Genomic DNA, 22333 nt, shown 5'->3' with positions numbered 1-22333 from the left:
AGAAGGAAATAGAGAGTAGTAAACATATACTTACGGCCTGTCCAATGCTAGAGCAACACTATAGGAGGGAATATGCACATATAGTACCGGAAAAGGATCACATAACAAAGGATACATTTTGGAGTACTTTGTTCAGTGCGGAATCTCTGGTCATAATGGCAGCAGCACATTATATTTGGAAGGCTGCCCTTAAGTTGTTTTAGTTTGACTTTTATGTACGGGGCATTTTATTGTGGTTTTAGGACGAAGATCCAAGGCAGTCCATGGCAGATGAGGAATAAACAAAATTCTGATTTTATTAGGTTTAATTAGATAACTCATTTTAGAGACAAGGTACCTTTTTAGCTTATATTTTTAAGACAAACCAATGAGTAATATGAAATATATATAATGACGAGCAGCAAACAATGATGGACCGAGCTCTGAGACATATTTTATGAATTATCAACTTAATTTTAAATGTGATAGTTTTTTCGGAAATCAAAATGTGCTTAAAGTTTCTGCTATAACTAAATGCACAATAAAAAATCAAATAAAAAAGGTGCCTTCCTGGGCGGTACCGGTCATATCTACTCTTGGAGGAATTCATCTCCTTGTCTGTGCAAGGCTTTGTGGGTGATGCAGAGTGCTTTGAATGTGATGCTTTTTTTAAAAACTTTTAACCAGTGTAGGCTTTTCAGTGCTGGAGTCATGTGGTCTCTTTTGTTTAGTCTTAATAGTATTCTGGCTGCTGTAATTGGTACGCTTTGGAGTTTTTTGGTCAGTCTTTCTAGCATTGTTAGGTAGAGGTTGTTTGCGTAGTCAATTCTTGTGAGTTTCAGGGATCTGATTGTGAGGGTTCTGTGAGGTAAGGAAAGGTAAGCGAGTAATCCTCTAAGTAGTCTTAGGAGGGAGAAGCATTTTTTGGTGATTGTGTTGACTTGTGGTTCAGGGATAGTCTGTTGTCCATGAGTATTCCTAGGTTATTTACTACGTTGGTAGTCTCCGGTTGCGTTTCCATGCCAGCCGGCCTAGTGGTGGAATGCCTGCACCAGTTTCTGCAGGTCAGAACATTATTTCTGTTTTTGCCAGGTTCAGTTTAAGGTTGTTTGTTGTCATCCAAATGTAGATGTCTGTGAGGCAGTTGTTGAGGCAGTAATTTTTTTCCTGGGTTGAGTTCATTTTCACAATCAGTTGTCTGTCATTTGCGAAGTTGTGGGAAGTTAGTCCGTGGGTTAGAAGGATTTTCATCAGTGGGCATATGCAGATGTTGAAAAGCAGGAAAGAGAGGTTGAATCCCTGTGGGACTCTCCAGGATATATTTTAGGTGTTTTAGGTTAACTGTGGTAGGCAATGCTCCCTCTAAGGTGTGCGCATGTGCGCTTGCACAGCTTCCTTCTGGGTGTGGCTCAAAAGAATTTTAGCACTGCACACAGACAATTCCCACCAATTCAAAAGATTTAATAAGTCATACCTAATATTTGCTTTCTCACAAAATAAAGCTACATCGTACTAACTAGTATTGATTTTCTGGTCTAGCCTATTTGCATTGCCCTACTATGCAAGCTTGACCTTAAAAACCTAACAATCCTAAAGACAGAATACACCCACAAGAGTTTAAAAACTAATATGAAAAAGCAGCTCCACAAACAGAAGATATAGCTGAAATATGCCTGCAAACATTTACCAAATAAGCTACCCTCCTCACCCATGCCTCCTCACCTGTACTTGACTCTACCACTCTCACACCTTATGACTCTAACATCCACCCCAGACCACATTCAGATATTACCAGACAATGGGCACTATGCCTACCTTGGCTCTTCAAAAGGTTACCAGACTTGTACCTACATCCACTACTTTTCTCTTTGTAATATTATGAAAGACGTTCACGCACAAGACTTTCTGTTGCTCATGGTGCCTTAGCAAAAGCGTCACTCAGACCATGTAACCCAACTGTCAGATCAAATATCAGGTACTGACTGTAAGTAAGCAGGCTACTTGGATGTGTAACCTTGTCCCATGCTTCCTGTTCTTTGTACATATGTCACACAAGCACTTTAGAGTGCCCCCTTGCAAGTTAATGCATTATAAAACTCAAATATTAATTTGTCCTCTAAAGATTTTGAGTGGGCAAACGTCATGTTCAGCGTCTCCTACTTTAGCATTGCTAACATTACCCTATAAGTGGAGAGCAACATTGCAACATCCTTTACTTGGCCCGCAAAAAATATTGGGTATGGGCTATGCCTGGCATTATTCGGATATAGTATTAGGGCAACAGATATTCAAATAACTAAAATGCATTTTACTCAATCTGCATACTTTCCAAGTTTTCAGAGTTCCATGGGGCAAAAACCTTGACATATTATATGTTATTTCTCTGCTATACAAAAATGGTTTCACTGAGCACTTATCATAGCCAACAATTTAAAGGTTGGGTATTTTGGGAACAATCCTGTATTCACTTCATGGTAATAGTGCACATGCAGGTTCATGAAATGTTCTTACACTGCACATAATGTCAGGGTGTGGCTTCAAAAAGGTTTTGCTTGCAATGTATTGTGGGTATGTAAATATCCCAGTTAGTGTTTAGGATCTGTGTGATTACTGCAAATTCGAAATAAAAAAAAATGAAAATCTCGAATGTCTTTTTTCTTTTTGTGCAATTGTATGCATGGGGAGACCCCCTGCAGCTTCCTCATACTCTCCTCACATAATGTAATATCCTAGCCCACCCCTCACATATAATTGCTGCAAAACCTTTGACATATTTGCATTATGTTTTTTTGAATGCACAGTAATGTGGTGATACCATGTTTTGCTACTACAATCCCTTACTTTTTACAGAGCCCCGTCAACTAGTATTGGAGGGTACCACGGGAGCAGGGCAGGCGTACTGGTTGAAGGGCACAGAGAATACTCCTTAGGGATGAGAACAAATCAGCAACTTTCAATAATCAAATCAGATGTTTTGCCAGTACTGTACAGTGAAGGAAATGTGTTCTTTGTTTGCTAAAGGATAGGGAACTCTTGTAACAATTTAGGAAACTGCACATTCTTTATCTTTCTATTCTTAACTGCTGAGGGCTTTACAACATAATCATCTGCTTGTGTTTATTGCCTCTAGCATCCCTATGCATCGTGTTCAGATAATATCCGTGAATTTCAGAAGAGGGGTCCCTAGTTAAAGAAGAAGGCATTCAATCTGTCATACCCATGAGAATTGCTGCTATTGACTTAAAAGGCAAATGTATGTGATTTTCTTCAATGGTGCCCCTGAAGAAACCTCAATAAGGTTCTTGTTGAATTTGATCTAGGCCGTGGGGAAGAAGTGTGGGCAAAACTATAAGCTGCATTAAATGCCCTGTCATTTCACCTCCTATGTTAGGGTTACAGACAAGGCTCTGCTACAATTTTACTCCAAACTTTGAATCAAATGATTTTTATGGGAGTAAGCAAATAATTAGCTTTGACAGTAGGGATATTTCCTGCTTAATAAAATATGTTATTTCCCCTTAAAATTAATCTTGACATTGGGCAGTAATATTATTAGAGCTCCTACCTATGCCATCTTTCTGCTCGTCACTGATTCAAAAAATATCAGTGGAACCTTGTGTGTAGAAGCAGAGGAAAGCTCCTATATGTTCTTGTGTTCATGTTTATGTTCGGCACATTTTCCAATTTTTAAAGACTAAACATTTATGGTTATATGCCTTTTAGCCAGAAGGCTTGTTTTGAGTAAATGCCACAACTTGCAGAACAACGTAATGTGAATGGTCAGCAAAGACCCAGGAATTCTGATCATCATATTCTGTGGTGCAGTTATTCTGATGCAATTATCTTCCTTATACAAACAGAGGCATGTTTCCCTGGCCCTTGAATGACTTTATTAAAGTGGTACAGGAATTCCTATGGGCATTTATCTTACACACTCCATTTAGTTGCCATTATTCAATTTTCAAATATTGGATCCTATCTGAATTTTTTGACAACCACATCAGTGATACGCGATATTTGTTTTTTGTAATAAACTAGTGTTTTATTTCAATTGCATTAAACACTTTCTGCATTGTCTCTGGGCGGTGTCGACAAATGAATAGCTATAACTAAACCTATTGTTTATCGTGAGAATACAAAGCTTTTTGTGTGCATTCACATTGTTTTCTCTGCACTGGAGTACTTTTGCTATGTACTATGGCATATCCTGAAGTCTTGCAGATCATTATGCTTTTCCCGGTATCCCTCTGGTAATTCCAGCAGGATACCAGGGAACTACAATACCATCTCCACTGCTCGATATCCCGCTATTACCAGGATATTACAGGTGGTGGAGACACCGGTAACTCTCCATTCCATGGAGTCGCTTAGGACTCCATGGATGGGGTTGCCCGACTCACTGGCACCGTTAGTAACATTGCTGGTGATTCAGGTTTATATTTGCCGGTAGGTCGTGTGATAGTAGAAACTTCTGGTCGTGCTTTAATACCTTTTGTAAAGCTCCAGAGGCGATGGAACTAAATCCTGTCACAGAAATTACATGGTCAACCCATATATCAGAATTGACACTGAGACCTTTGACAAGTATTTGATAGAACAACCTGTTTTTCCAAAGGGTACAGCCAAACTAATAGAAAAAGATCAGGAGGACTTGCTGTACATAATTAAAAAAAACTCAAGGCATTGTGTGCCCCAGGCCCAGATGGCATACCAAATGACCTGGTGCCTTCCTGCCTGTCGCTCCTTTTCACCACTTAGCAAGCCCCACCCACCTGGTGACTTCCTGCTTGCCGCTCTTTTTCACCACTTAGCAAACCCCACCCACCTGGTGCCTTCCTGCTTGCCGCTCTATTTCCCTACTTAAGGAGCCCTCCAGCCTCTTTTCCTTTGCAGATGGGGAGCAGATGCAAGTGGATCTCGGTCACCTGGCCTAAGACCCGCCCACCTGGTGCCTTCCTGCCTGCCGCTCTTTTTCACCACTTAGCAAGCCCCACCCACCTGGTGCCTTCCTGCTTGCTGCTCTTTTTCACCACTTAGCAAGCCCCGCCCACCTGGTGCCTTCCTGCTTGCCGCTCTTTTTCACCACTTAGCAAGCCCCGCCCACCTGGTGCCTTCCTGCTTGCTGCTCTTTTTCACCACTTAGCAAACCCCACCCTCCTGGTGCCTTCCTGCTTGCCACTCTGTTTCCCTACTTAAGGAGCCCTCCAGACTCTTTTCCTTTGCAGATGGGGAGCAGGTGTAAGTGGATCTAGGTCACCTGGCCTAAACCCCGCCCACCTGGTGCCTTCCTGCCAGCCGCTCTGTTTCCCTACTTAAGGAGCCCTCCAGCCTCTTTTCCTTTGCAGATGGGGAGCATGTGCAAGTGGATCTAGGTCACTTGGCCTAAGCACCACCCACCTTCCTAGCCCTGCCTCTTCCTTCCTGCTCTTAACTATTAGATCAAGGGCGTCTCTCGCCCGGGCATCTGCAGTGAAGAGCAGACGAAGAAAAGGGCAATTCCTGTTTGGACCTTTTCGGACCAGGAGGACCCAGGGCCCGAACCCCTGCTCAGACAGCAGGTAAGCATGCATCAACATGTGTTACCCCCTCTGTCCCCACAGGCCATCGTCACCCCCTCTAGTCCCCCTGTGATGTTCCCTTGTGCCCCCACCCTTCTTGCACACATGTGTTGCCTGTTTTGTTTGATTCCTCTACCCTGCTCCCCCTACCCCCCTTCAGGCTACTTCTACAGGAGTCTGTCCTGTTAAATTCTGGTTTCACCATCATTGTCTTGTGGCCAATGCTGGATTTGACTTTTATGGACTTCATTCATTCACGGTACATCACTCTTTCTGAACTCTCATGCTGGACTTCCTTTGCATCTTGTACTCATGGTGGCCCTGAATCATGCTGTTCCCATCTTCATCTTGTATCCTGGCTTGCAACATTATGCATCACTACCGACTTCTGCAATTGTATTTGCTCTCCACTCTTGCTTCTCCACTCTTTTTGACTGCTTACTCTCTGTTCTCTCCTCTTTTCACTTCTCCCTTTTCCTATCTCCTCCCCTTACTTTCTTCTATGCACTTACTCTATTAGAATTGTCCCTGGACCTAATATGATAGCAACCTCGTCTGTTTCCTGCACCCTCCCATTACTGTTTTTTTCCTCCCCAGCCCCCCTTCAGCACTATCTGAAATGTCATCAGGCCTAGTATGATAGTCGCTTGTTTTGTTCCTCCCCTCCCTTTCTGCACCCCTCTCCCTCACCTTTTGTTTTCCTCCGGCTCTACCAGAAATGTCGTCAGGCGTAGTACAGTAGTCACCTGTCTGTTTTCATTTCCTTCCCACTCTCCCCCTCCCTTCCTTATCTATGTCTTAGCTCTTGCACTATCTGAAATGTCGTCAGGTGGAGTACGATAGTTAATTTCACATCTTTACTGTTCATGGCCTGTAAGAATGTCATTGTATTTTCCCTTGTTCCCTCCCTTGCTTTGAAGCACTTTGAAACACATTGTGTATAGGCGCTATATAAATAAACTATCATATCATATCATTTCATAGCTGTGGTCCAAACTATTGAAAACCTTATTTGAGGCTATACAGGACAGGAGAGTCATCCCAGACAGCTGGCAAAAATCAATATTAATGCCAATTTTTAAAAAAGGGGATAGATTAGTTCTGGCTAACTATTGTCTGTTAGCAATGATGGACTCAGCCATAAAATGTTTGCAACAATATTATTAGGCAAGTTCAGAAAGTGGCTGACGCAACAAATATATTGGGGCCTTATCAGACTGGGCTCAGGAAAGCCTTCAGTACAACAACCAATATATGTGTTGTACAATATCTAATGGCCAAGGCTACAAAGGGGTTCAAAAATAACCTATTCTGCTGCTATGTGGATTATAGAAAGGCGTTTGGCCTGGTCTGTCGACACCTGCTGTGGGAAAATTTAAGGAAATGGGGGATGTACATGGTCTTGCTATACTATATCCAACTACTGTACACGAACACCAAAGTCTCAGTTCCTCTAAGTAAATCAGGAACATACACCAATTATCTAAATAACACAAGTGGGTTTAAACAGGGATGTGCATTAGCCCACATGCTGTACAATCTGTACACATCGGACATGCATGAACATTTTAAGCTAGTAAGGAATTTCCCGCCGAAGATCAATAGGGGAACATTAGATGCGCTAGTCGCCTATTCACAAAAAAACACACATGGTCATTAACATCTCAAAAAACAAAATAATGTGACTGGGTGTCAAATTGCCAAAAAAACCTGCATTGGTCTTTAAATTAGGGGTTAATGAATTAGAGACAACTGAGGAGTACAGCTACTTGGGTTTTCCCGTCAAGCTGGACCCACCATTAAATTACTACAGTGAAGTAATAATAGAAAAAATCTGGAAAAAGTGGCTGGTAGCAAAACATTTTATTGTAAAACATGGGGGCCTCAAAATAAAAGGACTATTAGAAATATACTGTATGAGTATCGTGCTGTACTGTGCATCGGCACTCCCATTCAGATATATTTCTGGGTTGGACAAGATTGAAGGAAAAATCTTGAGAACGGTTATCAGCCTCCAGGTTTGTGTGCCTGTTGTGGCCCTCAGATTGGAATATGGACTAACAGCACTTTCCACTACATGGTGCTTGCAAAGAGTACTATAATACATCGAGTGTTTACCAATTAAAAATAACTCAATTGATTTAATAAGGCTGATAGACAAGAAGGGTACAAAGGGGGATAAGAACACATTTCTGGTGGAGCTTCAATGCGACTGTCGAACGATTCTAACTGCGATGGGTGTACAAATAAATGATGTCCTGGACAATCCAAATTACGAAATGGTAATTAAAAATAAGATTAATCTCTGGGCCAAGGTAAAGAATGTTGATAAGTTATACCTAGTAAAAAGACATAACAAATACTCTCACCAGAGCTTCCAATGCAAAACTCCACATAGCTACTTAAGCCAATGCTGCTCTATTGAACTGAAGCGCTTTATACTATATCTGAGGCTAAATCTGCTACCGACTATAAAGGACACCGGGATATGGATGAACATGCCATATGCCAAATGAGTTTGCCGTTTGTGCCAGAAGGAAATAGAGACTAGTCAACATATACTTACGGCCTGTCCAATGCTAGAGCAACACTATAGGAGGGAATATGCACATATAGTACCGGAAAAGGATCACATAACAAAGGATACATTTTGGAGTACTTTGTTCAGTGCGGAATCTCTGGTCATAATGGCAGCAGCACATTATATTTGGAAGGCTGCCCTTAAGTTATTTTAGTTTGACTTTTATGTACGGGGCATTTTATTGTGGTTTTAGGACGAAGATCCAAGGCAGTCCATGGCAGATGAGGAATAAACAAAATTCTGATTTTATTAGGTTTAATTAGATAACTCATTTTAGAGACAAGGTACCTTTTTAGCTTATATTTTTAAGACAAACCAATGAGTAATATGAAATATATATAATGACGAGCAGCAAACAATGATGGTCCAAGCTCTGAGACATATTTTATGAATTATCAACTTAATTTTAAATGTGATAGTTTTTTCGGAAAGTTTTTTCACAATCAGTTGTCTGTCATTTGCGAAGTTGTGGGAAGTTAGTCCGTGGGTTAGAAGGATTTTCATCAGTGGGCATATGCAGATGTTGAAAAGCAGGAAAGAGAGGTTGAATCCCTGTGGGACTCTCCAGGATATATTTTAGGTGTTTTAGGTTAACTGTGGTAGGCAATGCTCCCTCTAAGGTGTGCGCATGTGCGCTTGCACAGCTTCCTTCTGGGTGTGGCTCAAAAGAATTTTAGCACTGCACACAGACAATTCCCACCAATTCAAAAGATTTAATAAGTCATACCTAATATTTGCTTTCTCACAAAATAAAGCTACATCGTACTAACTAGTATTGATTTTCTGGTCTAGCCTATTTGCATTGCCCTACTATGCAAGCTTGACCTTAAAAACCTAACAATCCTAAAGACAGAATACACCCACAAGAGTTTAAAAACTAATATGAAAAAGCAGCTCCACAAACAGAAGATATAGCTGAAATATGCCTGCAAACATTTACCAAATAAGCTACCCTCCTCACCCATGCCTCCTCACCTGTACTTGACTCTACCACTCTCACACCTTATGACTCTAACATCCACCCCAGACCACATTCAGATATTACCAGACAATGGGCACTATGCCTACCTTGGCTCTTCAAAAGGTTACCAGACTTGTACCTACATCCACTACTTTTCTCTTTGTAATATTATGAAAGACGTTCACGCACAAGACTTTCTGTTGCTCATGGTGCCTTAGCAAAAGCGTCACTCAGACCATGTAACCCAACTGTCAGATCAAATATCAGGTACTGACTGTAAGTAAGCAGGCTACTTGGATGTGTAACCTTGTCCCATGCTTCCTGTTCTTTGTACATATGTCACACAAGCACTTTAGAGTGCCCCCTTGCAAGTTAATGCATTATAAAACTCAAATATTAATTTGTCCTCTAAAGATTTTGAGTGGGCAAACGTCATGTTCAGCGTCTCCTACTTTAGCATTGCTAACATTACCCTATAAGTGGAGAGCAACATTGCAACATCCTTTACTTGGCCCGCAAAAAATATTGGGTATGGGCTATGCCTGGCATTATTCGGATATAGTATTAGGGCAACAGATATTCAAATAACTAAAATGCATTTTACTCAATCTGCATACTTTCCAAGTTTTCAGAGTTCCATGGGGCAAAGACCTTGACATATTATATGTTATTTCTCTGCTATACAAAAATGGTTTCACTGAGCACTTATCATAGCCAACAATTTAAAGGTTGGGTATTTTGCAAACAATCCTGTATTCACTTCATGGTAATAGTGCACATGCAGGTTCATGAAATGTTCTTACACTGCACATAATGTCAGGGTGTGGCTTCAAAAAGGTTTTGCTTGCAATGTATTGTGGGTATGTAAATATCCCAGTTAGTGTTTAGGATCTGTGTGATTACTGCAAATTCGAAATAAAAAAAAATGAAAATCTCGAATGTCTTTTTTCTTTTTGTGCAATTGTATGCATGGGGAGACCCCCTGCAGCTTCCTCATACTCTCCTCACATAATGTAATATCCTAGCCCACCCCTCACATATAATTGCTGCAAAACCTTTGACATATTTGCATTATGTTTTTTTGAATGCACAGTAATGTGGTGATACCATGTTTTGCTACTACAATCCCTTACTTTTTACAGAGCCCCGTCAACTAGTATTGGAGGGTACCACGGGAGCAGGGCAGGCGTACTGGTTGAAGGGCACAGAGAATACTCCTTAGGGATGAGAACAAATCAGCAACTTTCAATAATCAAATCAGATGTTTTGCCAGTACTGTACAGTGAAGGAAATGTGTTCTTTGTTTGCTAAAGGATAGGGAACTCTTGTAACAATTTAGGAAACTGCACATTCTTTATCTTTCTATTCTTAACTGCTGAGGGCTTTAAAACATAATCATCTGCTTGTGTTTATTGCCTCTAGCATCCCTATGCATCGTGTTCAGATAATATCCGTGAATTTCAGAAGAGGGGTCCCTAGTTAAAGAAGAAGGCATTCAATCTGTCATACCCATGAGAATTGCTGCTATTGACTTAAAAGGCAAATGTATGTGATTTTCTTCAATGGTGCCCCTGAAGAAACCTCAATAAGGTTCTTGTTGAATTTGATCTAGGCCGTGGGGAAGAAGTGTCGGCAAAACTATAAGCTGCATTAAATGCCCTGTCATTTCACCTCCTATGTTAGGGTTACAGACAAGGCTCTGCTAAAATTTTACTCCAAACTTTGAATCAAATGATTTTTATGGGAGTAAGCAAATAATTAGCTTTGACAGTAGGGATATTTCCTGCTTATTAAAATATGTTATTTCCCCTTAAAATTAATCTTGACATTGGGCAGTAATATTATTAGAGCTCCTACCTATGCCATCTTTCTGCTCGTCACTGATTCAAAAAATATCAGTGGAACCTTGTGTGTAGAAGCAGAGGAAAGCTCCTATATGTTCTTGTGTTCATGTTTATGTTCGGCACATTTTCCAATTTTTAAAGACTAAACATTTATGGTTATATGCCTTTTAGCCAGAAGGCTTGTTTTGAGTAAATGCCACAACTTGCAGAACAACGTAATGTGAATAGTCAGCAAAGACCCAGGAATTCTGATCATCATATTCTGTGGTGCAGTTATTCTGATGCAATTATCTTCCTTACACAAACAGAGGCATGTTTCCCTGGCCCTTGAATGACTTTATTAAAGTGGTACAGGAATTCCTGTGGGCATTTATCTTACACACTCCATTTAGTTGCCATTATTCAATTTTCAAATATTGGATCCTATCTGAATTTTTTGACAACCACATCAGTGATACGCGATATTTGTTTTTTGTAATAAACTAGTGTTTTATTTCAATTGCATTAAACACTTTCTGCATTGTCTCTGGGCGGTGTCGACAAATGAATAGCTATAACTAAACCTATTGTTTATCGTGAGAATACAAAGCTTTTTGTGTGCATTCACATTGTTTTCTCTGCACTGGAGTACTTTTGCTATGTACTATGGCATATCCTGAAGTCTTGCAGATCATTATGCTTTTCCCGGTATCCCTCTGGTAATTCCAGCAGGATACCAGGGAACTACAATACCATCTCCACTGCTCGATATCCCGCTATTACCAGGATATTACAGGTGGTGGAGACACCGGTAACTCTCCATTCCATGGAGTCGCTTAGGACTCCATGGATGGGGTTGCCCGACTCACTGGCACCGTTAGTAACATTGCTGGTGATTCAGGTTTATATTTGCCGGTAGGGGTCTGATCTAGCAGCAGAAAAGGCCTGCCGGTAGATCAGAGCCCCAGCCAGCATATTTGGAGTTGGCCGGTCTGGAAAGGTGCCGGTATATGTTGCTAACGGCACTTTATTTCTGGACCGGCCAACTCATAATGAGGCGGCTGGACTTGCATATACAATATTTTTTTTTTAGCCTATATATGTTTGAGAAAATTGTTGTAAGATGCACCTTTTACACTGCTTTGTAAAGAATTGCAGTGGTTGCGAAGGGGAAATACTCTTCCAAACTCTTCGGCGATGGAAGCTCACTAAGTACACATGCTCACAAAGTGTTTTAACTTCATATTAATTCGCGCACATGGAAAGTAAAGTGTGCACAACATCTAACCATTCCCACACTTAGGGAACAATACTTAGAGGGAACATCGGTGGTAGGTAGGTTCTTTTGGTTCAGTTTGTTAGGAATGAAGTAAGCCACTTTAGTGCGGATTCCTGTATGCCACATTTCATTGTCTTTCTATTAGTGTTGCATGGCTGATTGTGTCAAAAGCGGCTGATATGTCCAATAGTATGAGGGCAGATTGGGCATCATTGTCTGTGTTTATTTTCAGGTTGTCCCATATTGATAGGAGCGCTGATTCTGTTCCTCTCATTGGTCTGAAGCCAACTTGTGACCGGTCGAGTATTCCATTTGCTTCGATGTATTTAAGTAGGATCTTGTACACATGGTTATCCAGATCTTGACTGGGTAGGGCAGGATGGATATCGATCTGTATTTGCTTGGGTCTTCTGCACTTTCTGATTCCTTTTCTATCAGTGATTTGATAAATGCTGATTTGAAGGCAGACATACGATTCCTCTTTTGAGTGATAGGTTCATTAGGTTCTGAAAGTGTGTCACTGGGGTTCTGTCATTGAGGATTCCTTTGAAGATGTCAGGGGTCGTTTGGGGATCCTGCAAGGTTGGTGTCCTTAACCAATGTGGTGAAGGTTTCTTCTGTGATTGGTTCTAGGCAGGTGAGCTTATTTGTAGTCTGTGTTTCACCCGGAACAGAGTGGTTCGGCGGTTGTGGTTGTATGAGCTCGAGTTATGTTGATGGTCTGCTGGATTGTTTCTATTTTTAATCTCAGGTAGTTGCTGATGTTGTCACAAAGGGTCTCATTCACAGATGCGTTTTATAATGGCACAAAACAATTGAAAAACGCTCTATGAATCAGGCCCAAAGGGCCTGTGTCAGGATGATGGAGTTCTTGCAGGGTGACTTTTTTTATCTCTTTGATGATTTGGAAGAGTTCTTTATGTGGATTTTTTGCTGATTCTATTCTTGTGGGGTAATAGCATTTTTTGCTTTGAGTACTGTTGATTTATATCGTCTGAGCTGTCTCTGGTATGTTATTTTGTCTAGTTGGTTGTATTGTTCTCTCCATTTGTTTCCAATGTTGCGTTTATTTTTTTTTCGTTCTTTCAGTTCTTCTGTAAACCATTTTGCTGGCATTTGTTTTGGTGTGGCTTTGAATGGTTTTGCAGGTGCCAGGTGGTCTAGGGCCTTGGTGATCCAGATGTTGAGTTTGTTTTCTGCTTTGTCTAGGGTTATTTTGGTGGGCTCTGTTCTGCTTGGAAGGGTCGAGTCTCGTATGTTTCTTAAGGCCTCCTGGTCTAGGCATTTCAAGTATCTATCTTGCTGGCATGCAGTAGTTCCTTTCTGGATGGTAGGCGGGTTTGGAGTGTGATGTGGAATAGTATCAAGTAATGGCCACTCCACTGGTGTAGGTGGCAGAGATGCGCATAGTCCTTATCTGCAGAAAATTGCATCCAAGGTGTATCGGGCATTGTGGGTGGATCCATTTACTATTTGCTTGAAATGCAATGTTTCCATAAGTGTGCAGAGTGAGTTCACTGTGTTTTTGTTTTCTCTTTCAAACCAGATGTTGAAGTCACCCTGTATGACTAGGTTGTCATTGTAGGTTGATAAAATGGCAGCAGCGTCAGCTAATTTTGTTGCAAAATTGGGGTTGTAATCCAGAGGCTGAGGTTTCCTTATTATTGCTGACATCCATTCTAGCTTCTTTGTCTTTCTTGTAGCGAGGCATGGTGTTTGGGTTGTGGGTTTGATTCCTTTGAGTGGGTGTCCTCTTTGGATTGGTGTGTTTCCTGGACCTTGGGGTTCAGTCTGCGCTGTGTGTGGTTAGTTGTTGCTTGTAGTTGGTGAGGTTGTGGCTGTTGAACCAGGGGTTGTATACCCTTGTGGTTTTGTTGTTTACAGGTATTTCCTTTGGGGCTCTGGTGTGAGTTTTGATGTTTATCTTGGGGGTCCTTTGGTTGATGTTGTCGTGTCAACTATGTCTTGTTCCGATGGTTTGAAGTTGGTGATTTGCGGGGTGTAATTTAGGTGGTTCGGTTTTGTGTAGGCCTAGGTGAGTAGCTGTTCAACACATCCGAATGGGCTAGCTAGGGTGGTGGGTATTAGGGTGGCTAGGGGCAAGGTTCTGTTAGGAGGTTATTAAAAGATATGTTGTGGCTGAGAAAGAGGAGAGTGTGTGCGACTAGCTAACTGTTGAAATGGTAGAGACCTTGTGGTTCATGTGCAGTGGAAGAGGCACAATCCCTAGGTGTTGGACAGCCGAGCGGTTGAGCAGCCCCTGGGATGTGGACGTGGCAGTGGGAGGGACACCTAGGGTTGGAGCAGTGTGCTAGATGAGGAAAGCTGGGGTACAAGGATTCAACGGTGGGTGGAAGTGTCTGGGTTTGAGACACGGCAATCACTCAAAGGGCACCTGTACCTTAGATACCAAGGGATTAGGGAGAAGTCCAAGCTGGGAGCAGAGCAGCAGCACCTAGCTTGGGGAGTGGGAGAAAAGCCTACATTTGGGGCACAACAGTAAATGCGTTAACACCTATATCTGGGATACCTGGCAAGTGGGAGAAACGTCTAGATTTTGGACATAACCATAAAAGCGTTAACACCTAGATTTGGGATACCTGCCAAGTGGGAGAAATACCTAGATTGAGGACAGTACAGTAAAAGCAGTAACACCTAGATTTGGGATACCTGCAAGTGGGTAAATTGAGGACACAGCAGTAAAAGTGGTAACACCTAGATTTGGGACACCTGGCAAGTGAGAGAAAAGTCTAGATCTAGGACACAACAGCAAAAACGGTAATTCCTACATGTGGGATACCTGGCAAGTGGGAGAGAGCCCTATATTGAGGACACAACCCTAAAAACAGTAACACCTAGATTTGGGACACCTCGTAAGTGGGAAAACTGCCCAGCTATGGCTAATTAACACTGTCGGCCTAACTGCCAGATATGGCTAACTAACACAATTGGCCTAAATGGCAGATATGACTAACTAGCACACCCGGAGTATTTGGTTTAGAGAGATGGAACAAACAGTCCTGAGATAGTTTTTGGAGTTTTTTGTGAGTGATGTACCTAAGTCAGAGATTGAATTCCACCTTGCCAAAATCGAGGAGAAAACGCGGTATCAAGACCGTGCCTTGTCCCTTGACCAATTGGCTTTACGACCAAGATATGTGCAATACTCCCAACAAGGTGTGTCTGGGGATACAAATTGCAGCTATATCACTAAGCTGCGTTCTCCTGGGTTGATTCACTTCCTTCTCTTCCTAAGGTTTGACATCATTCTAGTTTTGGACTATACCGTAGCTTGGAAAGGAATGCCTAGGGAGACCAGACTCTGCAGGATATGCAAAGGAGTGGTTGAGACTGTGCAACATATTTTAACCCAATGCATTAGACTACAATGCCTGTATGATAAAGGATATGCTTAATTCAGAAATGTAGAATATGACCAATTCTGGAGTCTACTTTACGGGGGTTAAATTACTTGTTGTTACCTTCCATAAACTCTGTTTGTTCTGGCTCTTGGTTTTTGCTTTAGAAGGTGTCGTTGGATCTGACTTTTGCTTCACCACTACTGACAAGAGTTAAGATATTTATTTTTTGCTGATTTCCTATGGGCAAAACTGTCAGTACACTAGAGGTATTTTGACTGAAGTATTATTCAGGCCGATTCATAGAATTAATGTTCGCCGAAAAAACGGCGCACGCATGCAAAAACGTGCGATTCGCAGAGAAATAGCGAAAATCGCAGTGCAAGTACGATTATCGCACAGAAAACATTGCACATCAATTCATGGAAGTCCGTGCACGCGCGAAATGTGGGATGTGCGCTGAGAAAGTGCGCGGCGCATGCTGGCGCACGCTGGCGCACAGGTCATCGAACGCCGTGCGATAAGGCCACAGCGAATTCGCACATAGCGCAGCGCACATAACAAAAGTAGGCGTAACACGGGGCGTCACACGCAGAATGGGGAACAACTCGTGAAAATGTGGGCGTCACGGGGAAGTACAGGAGGCAAGTGCGCAGAACGCCCACACGCTCGCCTACAACACGTATTCATGGAATCGAATAGGGAAAAACAGCGCACGGCCAAAGACGCGCACAGGCCCATACATGTCCGCCACACGAAAGCAGGCGATAGCGTCCCTGCGCAGGAAAAAAATGTGCGCCAAAGTCCTACACGCGAGAGAAGTCCCACACGCGATCAGGCCTGGGGGAGCGTGTGCGTGTATTACAGGGGTGCGCGAGAAGTTTCTCACACGCGATTGGGCAGGGCGCGTGTATTTCAGGGGTGCGCGAGAAGTTTCTCACACGCGATTGGCCTGGGCGCGTGTATTTCAGGGGTGTGCGCGAAGTTTTACACGCGATCTGGCCTGGGGGAGCGTGTGCGTGTATTTCAGGGGTGCGCGTGAAGTTCCACATGCGATTGGCCTGGGCGCGTGTATTTCAGGGGTGCGCGAGAAGTTTCTCACACGCAATTGGCCTGGGCGCGTGTATTTCAGGGGCTCGCGGATGTTTTCACACGCGATCGGGCCTGGGGGAGCGGGGTACGTGTATTCCAGGGGCTCGCGGGTGTTTTCACACGCGATCGGGCCTGGGGGAGCGGGGTACGTGTATTTCAGGGGCTCGCGGGTGTTTTCACACGCGATCGGGCCTGGGGGAGCGGGGTACGTGTATTCCGGGGGCTCGCGGGTGTTTTCACACGCGATCGGGCCTGGGCGAGCGTGTTACGTGTATTCCAGGGGTTTGCATGATGTTTTTCACGCAATCGGGCCTGAGGGGGAGCGGGGTACCACTCACCGTCTGCCTTGCGTGTAGAAGAATGCGTAGCCAACACCCGCTGTGAAGTAATAGCGTGTGAACCCCAACGGATGGAAAACACACGCACCGCACGAAAAGCACGTACAGAGCAGTGTAAAGGCACGCGGGATATCCAAGCCCTGCCAGGGCAACGCCCGTGCGCGAAACGCCACAGACGCGCTTACGCTGTAAGGGCCTTTGGTCCAATTAAATCGTGTACTCGTGCTGACGCGCATACGCGCTTAGGCCCTTTCCTCGAATTTCACGCTGACGTGCAGGATTTTCACGTGCCAAATCACTCTGTATCAAGCTGGCCACGCGAAAACACACCATGCTGCCATTTGGTGCCTGCACATCAGCCATCTGCAGGGGTCCAGTTGCTGTGTCCACCCCTGCAGGAACAGAATACTCCCGACTCGGATAACATCGCTCCACAGCCCAGCCCCAGGACCCAGTTGCCCACCCACTCCTGCCCCTGGGGTTGCCATGTCGGGCACATCAACATCTGGCACCAGTGGCAACCCCCGGCCAGAGGGGCAGAGGGGCACCAGCTTCACTGCCACCGAAGTTGGTGTCCTGGTGGAGCAAGTCCTGGGGCAGTATGATGCCCTCTTCGGATCGTCCCGCGCCAACAAGGAAGGACGGGAGAGGATCTGGGCCGACTGTGTGGTTGCCATCAACGCGGAGGGGGTGGCAACCCGCACCATCCAGAAGGTCAAGAAGCGCTCGGAGGACTTGAGGTCCAGGACCCTCATAAAGGCCCGGCGCCTCGTGGAGGGGGGCCGGGGCCGCATGAGTTCCATCCAGATGAGGGTCCTGGAACGCGTACACCCAGCGCTCCACGCCCAGGTCCTTGAGAGGGAGACCCGTCTGGAGTTGAGCGGTAAGTGGCCAAGCATTGCTGTGTGAGACAGGGCATGTTGCAGTGTGCTGGTTGTCTGATACTTGCCTGTATGTGTGACATAGGCCATGTACGCATGTATGTGTGCAGGGACATCATGGTAATGCATGTGCGACCAGTAATGTGTGAACCGCACGGTTGTTGCATGTGTTTAAATGCGACATGGGGAGCCCTATGCAGATTGCACACATGAGAGCATGGCAGTCTCTGTTCCTGGACATGGGTGGGGGTGAGGGATGGGTGCTGATGCCAGGTACATATATGGTATCCATGTCTGTGTGCCTGACCTGCGTGTCTGTGACTTGTGAATGCCATGGATGCATGACACATGTCTGTGACAATTTACAGATTCACTGATGCAGCCTAGTCATCCTTGTATCCACTGTGATTGGGGTGTACGGGGCCAGATGGATGTGACTGAGGTGAAGTGTGTGCATGTGATAGGCATGACCCATGATGCATGTGAGTACCATTACATTGTATGTTTCGAGAGACCATTGGACATGTATGGAAATGTCCATGGCATGCACCATGACTGTCACTGTGTGTGTATTGCCTGGACTGACACATGTGTTGTGGAGGGACATGATGGAAGTGTACTTTGACAGTGGCACTCATCTGCTATTGCTTCCTGTCTAGGGGACCATTGTACAGTACCCTGATGCTTGTGTTCTATGTCTCCCTCTACGCAGCGGCTAGTGAAGAAGAGGGCGGAGACGGCACTGTGGAGCAAGGTGGTGGGGATGCCCCCACAGCTGCAGCGGAAGGGGTGGGTGAGCCCCCACAGGGGCCTGCTACGGCGGAAGACGGTGAGGAGCCATCCAGGTTGGTGGTTTCCACAGAGAAGGAGGAGGCCGCCACTGAGGCGCACATGGGGCCTGTTCGGGGCATCCCTGCTGGTGCAAGTGGTGCAGTCCAGGGGCAGGGGCAGGAGGCAGCACAGGTCACCGTGGAGGGGACTGTGCATGTCGCTGTCCCTGACCCTGTGGGTGCACCACCATGCACCAGCAGGGATGCCCCGTCCCAGGCTCGTCCGCAGGTAGAGGGGATGTCCATGTCATCTGACTCCCCTCCACCTGCGGACGAGGGGACCCCTGGCCGTATGGAGAAGGTCCTGATTGGGGTCGCGATGCGCACGGCTGTGATTTGTGATGCCGTGCGTGCTTCCCAGGAGGAGCACGCACGTCATCACGAAGAGCACCGTGCCGACGTGGCCCAATTGGGATCATCCATGTTCGGGGGTTTCCTGCATGTGTCGGCCAATCTGGCGGCCCTCTCCTCCTCTGTGGAGACTATACGCCAGTCGTTCTCCTTGCCGTCTTCCGGCCCAGATGCCACCAGGGCCCCCTGTGGACCTGCCCTGACCAATGCAGCCAGCTCGGTGGGGATCCCATCCCTGCCACAGTCGGGAGTCAGAGGTCCAGCAGGGGTGGACACCACAGCAACTGTACCCCAGCAGATGGAGGATGTGCCGGCATCATCAGGCAGGGTACGTGCACGACGGCGTCGGTGGATTCCATCAGCCTGGATGCCGTCGTGCTGGCAGAGGCAGTGGCGTCGGAGGCAGCAGCGGAGTCAACGTGGGAGGCATCATGGCTCGGGGCCATCAACATCGGAGGGGCAGGCATCGGCCGGAGGGCAGGAGGACCCAGGACGGGAAGTGTCTTCCGTGTGGCAGCGGTTGGGCCAGCATATAGGTGCGGAGCGGCGGCGGGCGGAAGAGGCGCGGCTCACAATGGTCAGAAGTGGAGAACTCCATGCGGAGGGCCCTGAGGCGGGCCGAGTGCCTCGAGGCAATCCGCAGGGGGTTGGAGGAGGAGACGGCGTCGTCCCTGCGGACCCTCAGGGCCATGGAACAGGACCGCCTCCGGGACATCGAACAGGAGTTCGATGATGCCCTGGCCCGGAACATCACAGAGTGAGCCGCTGGACTTGCCCGCCGCCTTTGTATATAGTTATGTAGTTAGTGTTAGGTTTCCTTTAATTTTTTTTTTATTTGGTTGCGATTGGACAATGCGCCACATTTTTGTATATAGTTCAGTTTTTAGTTAGTTGTCCTAGTTAGGTTTCATTTGGTTGGGCTCATGGACCCGGGATTATCTTGTAAATAGTTCTTCAATGGATTCTTTTATTTTTTGTTTTTTTTTCATCGCCATGGAGCAATGGTTTTTGTTTATCATTTACACTTGGATTAATTTTCTGACTGTGACTTTGGACACCATTCATTTTGATTGTGCTGTGTGTTTTTGATTTTTTTCATGGACATTCATCTTCTTTTGGTTGTTTTGCTTTGTGGTTTTTCTCATTTCATTTCCATTCAAGTTGATTTTCAATACATTTTTATTTTCATCCTTCAATGTGTCGTATCATCTCATTGCTTTCATGCATGTCATGTTGGGTGTTTTAACATTCACTTGCAGCCATTGTGTGTGACAGACATGTGTTCATTTGCATTATTTACATTGGGTGTGTAACATGTAATTGCCTTTGATATGTGGGTGGATGTGATAGTTGGTTGGGCCTTTTGGCAGGGGAGGATGGCCATTACGGACATGATTGGGGATTGTTGGGACCCAGGTGCAGGGGGGCATGGATGGGACATGGGCGAGGGCCTGGTGGAGGGTGCCCCTGCACTGCTGGGGGGTGGGGGGGTGGGGAACATGAGTTGGACATGGGTGGGGGCCTGCTGGCAGGTGCCCCACAGTGCTGGGGGGTGGGGTGGTGGGAGACATGGGTGGGGGCCTGCTGGCAGGTGCCCCACAGTGCTGGGGGGTGGGGGTGGTGGGGAACATGAGGTGACATGGGTGGGGGCCTGCTGGCAGGTGCCCCACAGTGCTGGGGGGTGGGGGTGGTGGGGAACATGAGTTGGACATGGGTGGGGGCCTGCTGGCAGGTGCCCCGCAGTGCTGGGGGGTGGAGGGGGTGGGAGACATGGGTGGGGGCCTGGTGGAGGGTGCCCCTGGTGGCTGGGGGTGCAAGGGGACATGCGTTGGTGGGCAGTAGTGCAAGTTGACATGTGGGTTGGCTGGGGGGCATGGCCATGGTGGATGGGGTGCATGCAGGACATGTGCAGGGTAGGCCCCTGTGGTGTGAGCCACCTGCAGGAGCCGTGGAGGGTGTAGAGGGAACACCTGGGAGGACCCACATGTGCAATTCACATGTGGTGCTCCCCGCGCACCCCTGTAATACACGTACCCTGATGAAATCGCGTGTGAAACTTCCCGCGCACCCCTGTAATACACGCGCCCAGGCCAATCGCGTGTGAAACTTCCCACGCACCCCTGAAATACACGCACACGCTCCCCCAGGCCCGATCGCCTGTGAAACCACCCGCGAGCCCCTGAAATACACGCGCCCAGGCCAATCACGTGTGGAACTTCTCGCGCACCCCTGAAATACACGCACATGCTCCCCCAGGCCCGATCGCGTGTGAAACCACCCGCGAGCCCCTGAAATACACGCGCCCAGGCCAATCGCATGTGGAACTTCTCGCGCACCCCTGAAATACACGCACACGCTCCTCCAGGCCCGATCGCATGTGCAAGCACCCGCGAGCCCCTGAAATACACGCGCCCAGGCCAATCGCGTGTGGAACCTCTCACGCACCCCTGAAATACACGCGCCCAGGCCAATCGCGTGTGGAACTTCTCGCGCACCCCTGAAATACACGCACCCAGGCCATTCGCGTGTAATACTTCTCGCGCACCCCTGAAATACACGCACACGCTCCCCCAGGCCAGGTCTCGTGTGAAACTTCTCACGCACGCGTGTTCCCGACACCCGTAATACGCGTTCCCCACTTTGCGTTTGATGTTTGCCAGTCCGGTAAACTGGTACAGGGTTGGCACAGCCCTTTGCAATGGTTTTGCGATCTTGATGGCTTTTCCTTGCGCGAGGGCTTTCTTGGGGGCGTAACTGGCGCTGCTGCAGGGTCGCTGCGCCACTCTGCGCCACGTCAGCTTTTGGAGGTGGGAATCCATGAATACGCTGTGCGCGGAAATTGATTTTATCGCACGCGGCTGGCGCAGACATTCCGCGTGCGACACTTTTGAGAGGAATTACATGAATGGGCCTGTTAATGTGAGATCTGTGCTTTTCTCTTACGTTTTTTTCTTTGCCAGCCCCAAGTCTACTCATTGAGACACAGATTCACCAGGAAAGCTTAGAGACCTGTGGTTTCATTGTTAGAGAGGCATGGGATCTTAATGGGGTGGAATGACAGGGGCAGCAATACCACAGGCCAGGGTAGGGAAGTCATGTCACAGTATTGGTGCCGTTTCTGCAGTGTGCATGGATTTACTTGTGATTTATATTTGCAGCACCACACAGTTGAAAGGCATGTGCGCTATCAACAGTGCATGGTACACATTAATAGTGAGGCGAGTAAATATAATGCTTGCTGGGGTATTTCCTGGGTTCACGGTCTGATGTGGCGCAAGTTGCAATAATGGGGAAATCTATT

The sequence above is a fragment of the Ambystoma mexicanum genome, chromosome 14 (assembly GCF_040938575.1).
Source record: "Ambystoma mexicanum isolate Mex_15411 chromosome 14, UKY_AmexF1_1, whole genome shotgun sequence".
Lineage (NCBI taxonomy): Eukaryota > Metazoa > Chordata > Amphibia > Caudata > Ambystomatidae > Ambystoma > Ambystoma mexicanum.
Note: the sequence above shows the minus strand (reverse complement) of the source record.